The sequence below is a fragment of the Panthera pardus genome, unplaced genomic scaffold, assembly GCF_024362965.1.
Source record: "Panthera pardus isolate Hobbes unplaced genomic scaffold, ASM2436296v1 HiC_scaffold_6, whole genome shotgun sequence".
Lineage (NCBI taxonomy): Eukaryota > Metazoa > Chordata > Mammalia > Carnivora > Felidae > Panthera > Panthera pardus.
The window spans coordinates 129,149,067-129,161,922 of NW_026526991.1; the positions used below are offsets into that span (position 1 = coordinate 129,149,067).

Sequence of the window (12,856 nt, forward strand, 5' to 3'; positions counted from 1 at the left end):
ACCCAACTGAGCCACCCAGGCGCCCCTGTTTTAACAGTCCTCCTGATATGCAAGTTGCTCCTTGCACAGTTACTACCATTTCAAGAATTGTAGCTGTACAATATACTTTAATATTTGGAAGGGCAAAATTATTCCTGTTAAACTCTTTTAAACACATCTTAACTATTCCACTTATTAATTTTCCTTTTTTTTTTTAGTTTGAGGCATCCTCAAATGGACAGAAAAGTTGCAGATTAAGTACCAACAAATTTTTTTCCTGAACCATTTGAGAATAAATTGGTCCATGATGCCCCATTATCTGCAAATTAATTAGTGTGCATTTCCTACAATCAAGGGCATAGAAATAGAAAATTAGCACTGATATGTTACCATCACTGAAATGTCAGGCCCTATTCAAGATTTGCCACTTGTCCCAATATTGTCCTTTATAGCAAAAGGACCCAGTTCAGAATCATACTTTGCTTTTACTCTTTTGCATGTCTTTTCCATCCCCTTCAATCTGGAACAGCTGCTGGGTCTTGATTTGATTTTTGTGAACTTGACACTTTCAAAGACCATAGGCCAATTATTCTGTAGAATATTCCTCAGTTTGGTTTGTCTGATATTTCTTCACTATTATATTTATGTTACACACCTTTAGCAGGAACATGATAGAAGTGATGTTGTTCTCACTGCGTTATATCAAGTGTCACGTGATTTCAATATGTCCCATTACTCAGGTGGTTTCTGCCAGACTGCTCCAACTATAAAGTTATCCTTTTTGTCCTTTGTAATAAATAAATATGTTGTTGGGAGCTATTTGTAACTAGGTAAATATTCCTGAAATGTTGTTCATTCATGGATTTACTATTGTAAATGGTAAACTACAGTAAAACCTTGTGTTGTGAGCAACTTGTTCTGCAAGTGTTCCACAAGATGAACAACATTTCTTTTTTCTTTTTAATTTTTAATGTTTATTTATTTTTGAGAGAAAGAGACACAGCACAGATGGGGGAGGGGCAGAGAGAGAGGGAGAAACAGAATCTGAAGCAGGCTCCAGGCTCTGAGCTGTCAGCACAGAGCCTGATGCGGGGCTCGAACCCACAAACCATGAGATCATGACCTGAGCCGAAGTCAGCTGCCTAATTGACTGAGTCATCCAGGTGCCCCCATGAGCAAACATTTCTAACAATTTTAACTTGATAAATGAGCGATGTCTTGCAATATGAGTAGTATTTGACGCCGAATGTCACATGATCACAAGTGAGACATTGGTTCTTGAAATTCAGTTTGATATACAAGTGCTTTGGATTACACGCATATTTCTGGAACAAATTATGCTTACAGACCAAGGTTTTACTGTATTTATAATTACAATTATCATGCATAGTAAACTGTAGGTTATAATCCATTATTATCATTATTAATTTTAATTGATCACTGGAAGCTCCTTCAGGCTAGGCTGTGTGTGTGTGTGTGTGTGTGTGTGTGTGTGTGTGTGTGAGGATGTCCCCATAGTCTTAGTGCAGTCTTAGGCTTTAACAACTTCAGAAGTACAAGTGCTATAAATTAACAAAAAAATGTCATTGGGAAGTTTCGTTATTTATACTTGTTTACACTTAGCTTTTTGAATTTTGAGTAATAAAGTTTTATTTTAAGGTTTGTTTGAACAGTTTTATGGATGAGAATTTCTGAGACCATTGGCTTGGTTCCCATTAGGGGAAGTTTCCTGGCTTGGTCCGATCTGTCACTGGATGTATCTCCATTAGATTTTTTTCTTGTGAGATCACATCAAACTGGCATGTATGCATAAAATCAACTTTCTTCCAACAAACTAGATAACCTAGGTGAAATGGACAAATTCCTAAAAGGCACAAATTGCTAAAACTGACTCAAAAAGAAACAGAAAATCTGAATGGATTTATAACAGGTAAAGAGATCGAATCAGTAATCAAAACACTTTTGACAAAGAAAAGCTCAGGAACACATGGTTTCACTGGTATATTCTATGCAACATTTAAAGTGCTAATACCAATGCATCATAAAATCTTCCAGAAAAAAAAAAAAAGATGAGAGGAAACTCTCATTCATTCAATGAGACCAGTCTTACCTTGATACCAAAACAAAACAAACATCATCACAAGAAATGAAAAATATAGACCACTATCATCACAAGAAATTTAAAATATAGACCACTATCTCTTATGAATATAGATGCAAAAATCCTCAAAAAAAAAAAAACCCTAGCAAACTGACTCTAGCAACATATAAAATGGATTGCACACCATAACCAAGTGGAATCTGTCCCAGGAATGCAAGGTTGGTTCAACACAAGAAAATTAATACACCATCTTACTAAAATTAGAAGATAAAAATCACATGATCGTAAATAGACAAAAGAAAAACATTTGGCAAACCCAATACTCTAATGAAAAACATTCAACAAATTAGAAATTTGAAAAAGGAGGGAACATCCTCAATGTGATAAAGGTCACCTGTGAAAAGCTCACAGCTAACAAAATATGAAATGAAATTAGTTAAAAAAAAGATTGAGGGGGGAGGAAATTGGCAGTGACTGTTTATGGGTATGGTGTATCCTTTTGGGGTGAGGAAAATATTCTGGAATTACATAGCAGTGATGGTTATGCAACCTTGGAATATACTAAAAACCACCAAAGTGTACACTTTAAAGGGGTGAATTTTATGGAATGTCAGTTAGGTCTCAATAAAAAAAGCAAAACAAATGAGAGTCTCAAAGGAAAACCCTCATTTTTTGTATGACCTGAAAGCTAGAATTTTAAAGGAAATCTTTTATGTCACTGGGGAGTAACTGATGAAAGTTTTACAAAGTTTAAAAATTGACTAGAATCATGTATGGCACAATATAGTAATTAAATAAGTTTAAAACAGTTTTCTTTGTTTTTTTATATCTTATTTTAGAGAAAGAGAGTGTGTGTGTGTGTGTGTGAGAGAGAGAGAGAGAGAGAGAGAGAGAGAGAGAGAATTTTAAAGCAGGCTCCAGGTTGAGTGTGGAGCCCGATGTGGGGCTTGATCCCATGATCCTGGGATCACGACCTAAGCCAAAATGAAGAGTTGAACGCTCAACCGACTGAGTCACCCAGGTGTCCGTAAAACATAGTTTTCTTTGTATACCATTGACATACACTAAACTGCATATGTTAAAATGTACATTTTGGTAGGTAAGTTTTGACACATGACTACACTGAAGAGAACATGACCACAGTAAAAATAACTAGCATATTCATTATCCCCAACGGTTTCTTTATATCTCTCTGTAATTCTACCTTCTCACAATCTCTCCCTGGGCTCTAGGCACCCCCTAATCTTATTTCTGATACTATATATCAGTTTGCATTTCTTGGAATTTTGTATAAAAGAAACCATATGATGTACTCCTTTTTTAAGAGTCTGGCATCTTTCACTTGGCATAATTATTTTGAGATACTTCCATGTTTTGTGTGTGTTAATAGTTCATTCCTTTTCTGCTGAGTAATATTTCGTTGTCTGTCAGTTAGTTTACCCATTTACCTGTGGAAGGATGTTTGGGTTGTTTCTAGTTTTTAGCTATTTCAAATAAAGCTGCTATGGACATTGATATACAAGTCCTTGTATGGAATATGCTTTAATTGTCTTGGGTAAATACCTGGAGTAGAATGGCCTGATCATATTTTTAGCTTTTTAAGAAACTGTCGGGGTGCCTGGGTGGCTCAGTCGATTGAGTGTCCAACTTCAGCTCAGGTCATGATCTCGTGGCTCGTGGCTTCAAGCCCTGTGTCTGGCTCTGTGCTGACAGCTCAGAACCTGGAGCCTGCTTCAGATTCTGCCTCTCTCTCTCTCTCTCTCTCTCTCTCTCTCGCTCAAAAATAAATAAGCATTAAAAAAATTAAAAAAGAAGAAACTGTCAAATTGTTTTCCAAAGTGGTTGTATTGTTTATATTCCCACCAGCAATGCATGAGAGTTCCAATTCCTTCACATTCTCAGCAGTACTTGGTATGGTCAGTCTCTTTAATTTTTGCTCTTCTGGTAGATTTGTAGGGATATCTTGCAATGGTTTTAATTTGCATTTCTCTAATGACTAACAATGTTAAGTATTTTTCCGTTCAATTGGTTGCCAACCTAACTGCAAGTAAAGTGTCTGTTCAAGTATTTTACCCATTTTTTATATTGGGTCATTTGTCTTTTTTTTAAATTGGGTTTTGGATATTCTTTTGTGTCCAGATATGCATCCTTTATAACATATATGCTTTGCAGGTATTTTCTTTCAGTCTATAGCTTGATGTTTCATTCTCTTCACAGTATCTTTTGAAAAGCAGAAGTTTTAAATTTTGATAAAGCCCAATTTTTGTCTAACCCAAGTTAGGAGAGGTTTTCTCTTAAAAGCTTTAGAGATAATTTTTGCATGTGATGCAAGGTATGGATTGTAGGTTTTTATTTTGTTTTTATTTGTTTTTTTGGCTTAGAGATACCCAATTGTTCTAGCACCATTTGTTCAAAACACGGCTTTTCTTCAATGGATTGCTTCTGAATCTTTGAAGAAAATAGTTGTAGAAAATCATATATATATATATGAGCTTATTTCTGCACTCTTTATTCTGTTTCATTGATCTATGTGTCTGTATTCACACCAAAGCATGCTTTATTGATTACTCTAAGTTTGTAGTAAGTCTTAAAATGAGTTAATGTTAGCCTTCAAACTTTGCTCTTTATTTTTCAAGCTATTTTGGCTATTCCAAGTTCTTTGCATTCTGTATGAACTTCGGAATCTGCTTGTCAGTTTCTACTGAATAGTCCACTGGGATTTTGATTGGGATTACATTGAATTTGCAGATCAGTTTGCTTAAAATTGACACCTTAACAATATTGAGTTTCCTGACCTATTGGTAAAGCATATATCATGATTTTTCAAAGTTCTTCAATTTCTCTCAGTAAATATTTTATAGTTTTCAGTGTACATTCTTTCACATATTTTTTAATGAGATGTATTCTTAGGTATTTCATGTATTTTGATGCAACTATAAATAGGTATTTTTTAAATTTCAATTTCCAATTGTTCATTGTTAGTACATAGAATACAACTGATTTTTGTATATTGATCATGTATTCTGCACCTTGTTAAACTTGCCTATTAGTCCTAGTAGCTTTGCTATAGATTCACTTGTATTTTCTAGATAGATGATCATGTAAGCTATAAATAAGTAGAATTTACATATTCCCTTTTCAATGCGTTTTATTTCTTTTTATTGCCTAACCCTGGCTAGAACCTTCAGTAATTTGTTAAATAGAAGTGGTGAGAGTGGTCTTAGGTGAAAATAGTTGGTCTTTCACATTCATGTTAGCGGATTTTTCACAGATGCTCTGTATCAGGTTGAGGAGATTCCTTTCTATTGCTAGTTTGCTGAGAGTTTTTAGTTAAGAATTCTCTCTTGTTCTCTCTTTTTTTCTTTTTGTAATCATGTAACATGTATATTTCTGAGTTCATAAAAGCTTGAAATAGCACTAAGACTTTTGGGACAAAGATGTATATTCATATACAGATAGTCACATACAGTTACATTTATTTCTGTATTATTTAAAAATAATTTATATTATATTGAGAACAATGAACCACAGGGTTTATTCCATTTTTCTTCCTTTCCATATTTTTAACTCCTTTCTCTGACAGTAGAAAACTGGCTTCCATTATCCTTAATATATTTATTTGGTCAACTTCCTGTGTGTATCCATTCTCCCATCACTGCCACCATCGCATATCTCCTGCAGATGCACTTGGCCTCTGACACTCACTGCTGGTAACTTCCTGATATGGACACTCTCTTTACCTTGTTAAGCCTCTGACTCCTTGCCCTGAGCTGCCCTTCTGCATGGACACCACCTTACTCTAACCATCCTCTGACACTCTGCACTCGTTATCGCCTTCCACATGGAAGCCCTTTCCCCTGGCTTATGCACTGACATCCTGTACTGTACAACTATGTGAATGTCCTCCTTACCCCTGTTGGCTTCTGAAGCTCATGTTGGGCTGTACCCATATGAGGCCCCCTCTTTGCCCTACTTAGACATGAATCTCTGAAAAAATTGCTCTCCCCCATGGTTATCTTCCTCACCTTCTTGGGCTCCAAAGCCCATGACGTGCTGTTCATATGCAGAGACACCCCCCAGCCCTGCTGGAGCTCTGATATCCTACACTGGGCCACTCTTTTGCATGGATCCCTCTTTACCCTTCGTGGTTCATTCCTGTGGTGGGCAGTTGTATTCTGAAATCTACTTCCTTTATTTGGTCTCCTACATCCCTCCTTCCATCCCAGCTTGGAGATGTAATATGCTTGGTCCAAACCAAAGGGTTTAGGACTGAGTTTTTCAGGAAATAATATGAAGAAGAGGAAGAACTCACTCATTTACTTTTTGTGATTAACTTAGAATAATTTTTAAAAATCGAACTCAAAAAAGTTCCATTGTGTTTTTGAATGAGATTTTGTTAAACTTATTTTAGAAGGAAAGGCATATTGACAGTACTGGCTCTCTCCATCTTTAGAAGATCCCATCACTAATGGAACCGTCATGTTTCATCACTGCAGAAGAGTCTCCATAAGGCAATTGTAGCCGCAGTTAAGGTCAGCTAGCACTATAATTAAGGTCAAAGCTCAGCATGCTTCAGGGTACTGAAGTGAGTAGAGTATAACACTAGTTCTGGCCAAATTTATTGATATTGATGCATTTACTAGAGAGTGTAGATTTAAGTACTGCCAGAGATGGCTCAATAGGTTACTTGATTGGTTGACTAAAATTTGGATTCAATGATAGCACGTATTTAATGCGATTGGGATGTCATAGCTTCCAAGGCATAATGTGGAGGAGGGAATCCAGAGGCTTAGGGGGTTAGGGATATCAAACTAAATGTTTTATGCATGACCTGCACAGCCAGCTCACAACTACATTCCACAAGATGGCCCAAAGATACTCCCTTCCCAAAGGCAATGAGATATATATTAGTGAGGGGAGCACCTGCATCCTTAAAAATCTCTGTGGTTGCTCACCTTTCTAGGCAAGGTATGACCATAGATGCTGTTGTTTAGTTGGGTTCCCAGATTTTAAAGGGGATGATGTGATTTTGAAGTAGCAGGGGACAAGTGGTAGCATTTAACTGCCTAAGACAAGGTGAGGATATCCAAGGTAAAGGGCAGGAAGGACATAATAGTAATCAGAATGTTTTGAATGGCAGAGATCTTTGGCAGTGGCTAGTTGATCATGGTGTCCCTTAGAACTAAATATATAGAGTCTGCTAGAGTATTGCTTGGTCTGTAGAACAGGAAAAACTGTAGGCCTCATAGCAGAAAACCAGACTTAAGTTGTCACAGAGGAGAGCTGAAGCTTCTTACTCAGTTTCCAGACATAAGTAAATTCACAGAGAGAGAGCCCCTGGATTGCAAGGTAGACCAGGTACCCTTAAGGAAGGACTCGACACCATTGCCGCAAGTATACATTGTAAATATTCTTCTAAGATTTCTTTAAAAGGACCAAAGGCAATTTACTAGAATGTGCACTGGAAAAAGGAAATACCAAGACCTTTTGGGGATTACTAGACCCTGGCTCTGAAACGGTTTTGAAATCCCAGAGGGTCCCAAAATCAAAGTGAAATTTTACCATGTTCAGATTGTAGATGAAGTTTAGCTCAAATCAGACCCATATTGGGCTGGTTTGGTCCAGAGACTCAGCTAGTGGTTATTTCCCCAGTTTCTGAAGGTATAAATGGAAGAGACACTGTTGACAACTGGCAGAGTCCCCACATTTGCTCTCTGACCCATGGGTGATGGCCACCATGGTAGGAAGGGGTAAGTGGAAGCCCCTAGGACTTCCATTCATACCGAGACAGTAAATTAGAAGTAAGACAGTATCCCTGGGGGGATTGCAAAAACTAATGCTGCCACTGAAGGCTTGAAAGAAGTGTAGATAGTGGTATGTAGTGTAAGCCCGGATAGTTGGTTATTTTTTTCTTTTTTCCTTTTTTGTGATGCAAATTCCTGATTTAAGCTTTGATTGCTGAGGCATGCACTTCAAAGACAGCTATCTTGAATGAACACAGTGCCAGCCACAGGACTGGATGAAGAGTCAAGCTGCCCCGAGTCTCCTTTCTTTTAGAGATCTTAGTTGATTTTGATAACTGAGCATTTGGGCTGCTGGGTTTTCTCTTCCCAGGCCTTAATTTTCTGCTTTTATGTTTTAAACTCATCAATAAAGAATGAGTCTGCTAAACCCTAGTCATCCCACCCTCAATCCCAATAAAAGCAGAACTCCAGCCTCCTGCTCTCTCTTCCTACCCATCACTTTGCTCTGTGGCCTCAGGTGTGCCATGTAATTTGCAGGACTTGTAAGAAATATACTTGTTTTTCAAAGTTTCCTGATGGCTATTGCTGATGGTGTCTTGCAATCATAATAAGAACCACAAGGGCTGGTCCAGCCACAGCATTGGTTATCAATAGGCTGAGACCGATGCAAAACATGATACTACGCATCTCCATTGAACTCATCAGTTTCACCTTTGCAAAAGTCACATGGATCTTGAAGAATGAGTGAAGTCTACTATAAACTAATGAGGTGATAACTAAAGTTTCAGATGCTGTTTGAGATGTAGTATCTTTCCTGGGGCACATTGACATGTTCTTGGCATTTGCTTCACAGCTCCTGACCTGGTATATGTCCTTTCCTCCATATCAATTTGTAAATACCACCAGAAATAGTTTGCTTTTACTTGTCAGGGCTGACAGTACACTTTCACAAACTTGCCTCAGGGTAAACCAATTCTGTTGTTACATTTATTCTGCAAGATCTTGATTGTCTTGACATTCCACAAAACATCATACTCTACCTTGCTGATGGACATGATGATGATTGGATTTGATGTTCATAAAGTGGCAAATACTTCAGGGAGCTTCTAATGTGAACTGGAAGGTGGGCGATCCCACAAAAATTCAGGGGCCTGTGACCTCATTGAAGTTTCTGGAGCTTTAATTTTTTTTTTAATGTTTATTTATTTTTGAGAGAGACAGAGACAGAGCATGAGCAGGGTAGGGCAGAGAGAGAGGGAGACACAGAATCTGAAGCAGGTCCCAGGCTCTGAGGTGTCAGCATAGAGAGCCTGACATGGGGCTCCAACCCACAAACTCTGAGATCATGACCTGAGCTGAAGTCAGAGGCTCAACTGACTGAGCCACCCAGGCGCCCTGAAGTTTCTGGTGGTTTAATGTCACTTTTCCAAAGTGAAAGTAAAGTTGCTGTTCTTTGGACCACCTACAATGAAAAAAGAGGAAAAATGCTTGGTGAGCCTTTTTGTATTTGGGGAGTACCTGACTGTGTTACTTGGGTCATCTACAGAATCAGCTGTAAGGCTACCAGTTTTAAGTAGAGACGAGCAAAGGGATGCCCTGCCATGAGTTCAGGCTGTAGCCTAAGCCACCCTATCACTTGGGCCTTTTTACCCATCAGGTTCAATGATAGTTAAAATGTCTGTGGCAAACGGGCATGCTGTAAGGAGCCTCTGGGTGAAGACCAACAGGCTAGTCACAGCACCAAGCTGTAGGATTTTGGAGCAAATCTATGCCTTGTGCTGGATATGAGTATTTTCCTTTTGAAAAATAGCTTCTATCTTGCTATCAGGCCCTGGTAGAGAATGCCTCACCATGGTGTATTGGGTGACCATGTGATCTGAGTTTCCCATCATGAACTAGGTATTGTCTGACCCACCAGCCATAAATTGTGTGTGTGTGTACAGCAATCTATGGTCAAATGGGAATGGTTTGTGAAAGATTGAGCAAGGAAGGTCCGAAATACAAGTAAGTTGAATAACAAGTGGCTTAGATTCCTTTTTTTTTTAATTTATTTATTTAAAAAAATTTTAATGTTTATTTATTTTTGAGAGAGAGAGAGAGAGAGAGAGAGAGAGAGAGCATGAGTAGGGGAAGGGCAGAGAGAGAAGGAAGCACAGAATTCAAAGCAGGGTCCAGGCTCTGAGCTATCAGTACAGAGTTCGACGTGGGGCTCGAACTCATGGACCACAAGATCATGACTTGAGCCGAAGTTGGACGCTTAACCAACTGACCCACCCAGGTGCCCCTTATTTATTCTGAAAGAGAGAGAGAGAGAGAGAGAGAGAGAGAGAGCATGTAGGGGAGGGGCAGAGAGAGAGAGAGGGAGAGAGAGAATCCCAAGCAGGCCCCATGCTGTCAGTGTCCCTTATTTATTTATATTGAAAGAGAGAGAGAGAGAAAGAGAGAGAGAACATAGGGGAGGGGCAGAGAGATAGGGAGAGAGAACATCCCAAGTAGGCCCCATGTTGTCATTGTGGAGCCTGATGTGGGGCTCGAACCCACTGACCATGAGATCATGACCTGAGCCAAAAATCGAGAGTCAGATGCTTAACTCACTAAGCCACCCAGGCGCCCCTTAGATTCCTTTGACTCTGAAGGTGCATCGCCCCTTCCTTTTCCTTCATCTGTGGCCTCTTGACCATGTTCCTGATGACCAGTTGACTCAGGAAGAAATAACTTAAGCCTGGTTTACAGATTGTTTTGTATTTCAAATGGGTATCACTCAGTGCTGCTCAGGCCCGAACATGAAGGACACTGGTGAAGGAAACTACTCCCAGTGGGTAGAGCTTCAAGCAGCACGTTTAGTTGTACACTGTGTCTAGACTCAGAGATGGCAGGTAGTATGGAAAGACACTAACTTCTGGATGGTTGTGTTGAGTTGGTTGGATAGTATATTACTAGGCAGGGTTCAACCAGAGAAACAGAAGCCATAGGCTTTTTATATATGAATATGGCTTATATGTAATATATAATCTCAGCCTTATATATATAAGCCTTATATATAATATATAATCTAAGCCATATATATATGTGTGGATATGGACATGGATAGGGGCACCTGGGTGGCTCAGTCAGTTAAGCGTCTGACTTTGGCTCAGGTCATGATCTCGCGGTCCGTGAGTTCGAGCCCCGTGTCGGGCTCTGTGCTGACAGCTCAGAGCCTGGAGTCTGCTTCAGATTCTGGGTCTCCCTCTCTCTGCCTCTCCCCTGCTCATACTCTGTCTCTTTCTCTCTCTCTCAAAAATAAAAAAAAACATTAAAAAATATGTATAAGGATATCTATAGTTACGTATACTTAGAATATAGATGTGTGTATCTATCTATACGCATATAGATAAAAGGAGATGAATTGGTTCACATGATTGTGGAGGCTGAACAGTCCCCACGATCTGCCATCTGCAAGCTGGACACCCAGGAAAGCCGGTGGTGTGAGTCAGTCTGAGTCCAGGGGCCTAAGAACCCGGGGACCTAATGGTGTAAGTGGAAATGCTTCGTTCACTTTTAAGCCCGATCTTTCATTGGTAGAATTGTTGCTTCCCCTCCAGGCTACCTTGAGCTCTGCTTGTGCAGAACTTTGTCCCCAAAGAGAAGCTGCTTGCCGGAGGACACGCCCATGGCCCCAGGTAATGAACCCCCCATCAGTGAGGCACTCTGCCAGACGTGACAAAGAAGAGAAGCATGACTGATGTTCCCGGTGAGGAGTCCAGGAGAAAGACAATCTCTCAAAGGTGCTTGTTTCTGGAAAATCCATTCTGGGTAGAGTTGGAAGAGATTTGATTCTGTCCGGTTTATACAAGAAGAGAGAAATCAGCCATACATACTGACTTTTTTTTTTTTTTTGCTTGTCTAAATGGAAAGAAAAGTCAGGGTTTTAAGGCCTGTTGAAGTGGACAGATCTTTTCCAGGCCTTGGAGACGCCTGAAGATGCATTTGAAAAACTTTCTAACCATCTTGTCTGTATAAATTGCAGCATACGACGAACACAGAGCAGGGTCACCGGTTAATTCAAATTTCATGTTAGTCCAATTACGTACTGATTTAGCCATCACTGGTGATTATGCTAAGGTTATTACTCTGCATATATTTACTTCTAGATGAACGGCCCATTGTACCTTTAAAACACTGCCTATTTTGTCCATATTCTCATAATGTAGTTAAATGCATATATTCTGGAGTCTGATGCTGGGGTTTGAATCCTGGCTCAGTCACTGTCTAGCTCTGTGATCTTGGGTAAGTCAGTTAACCTCTCTGTGCCAAAGTTTCTTTATCTGCAAAAAGAGGTTGATAGTAGTATCTACTTAGGAGTGTTGTTTGGAGAATTAATTCAGATAACACAGTCAAACTCTTTACAACTGTGCTTGGTCCACAGTAAACAATAAATACATGTTAGCAATTATTAATATTGTAATTTGGCAACACTTGCTCTAAGTTGGCTTGCCAGGAATATAAGCCATTGTATATCCCCTCTCTCTCTCTAGCAAACCTACAGAATACCTACTAACTAGCTGTTATGGACTAAATTGTCTCTCCTTCCTTCTCCTCCCAAATTCACATGTTGAAACACTAACCCACAAGAAGACTGTATTTGGAGGTAAAGACTTTAGAGAAGTAATTAAGATCAATGAGGTCACAAGAGTGGGGCTATTCGGATAGGATGGACGTCGTTATATGAGGAGGAAGAGACATCAGATCTCTCTCTCTCTCTCTCTCTCTCTCTCCCTACATGCACAAAAGGAAAGGTGGAAAGGCTGTGTGAAGACACAGAGGGGAGGCAGCCATCTACAAGCCTGGAAGAGAGACTACACCAGAAACTGACCCTGATGACGTCTTGACCTTGGGCTTTTGGCTTCTAGAACAGTAACAAAAGAACTGTCTGTGCTTTGAGCCACCTGTCGGTGGATTTTGCTATGGTAGCCCTAGCAGACGGAGACCACGACATTATGAAATTTCCTAATTTACATACTCAGCGAGAGACAAGCGAGCAGTGCTGATA

At 39.5% G+C, this 12,856-nt stretch overlaps 1 long non-coding RNA gene across 2 annotated transcripts in view; it reads left to right on the plus strand.

The window, feature by feature from the left end:
• LOC109273721 (uncharacterized) overlaps positions 1-12,856 on the plus strand; it is a 73,705-nt gene extending 60,849 nt beyond the window's left edge. For both annotated transcript variants that reach the window (XR_008419727.1, XR_008419726.1), the window contains one exon: positions 12,598-12,856. This is a non-coding gene — a long non-coding RNA (uncharacterized LOC109273721). The remainder of the gene's footprint in view (positions 1-12,597) is intronic.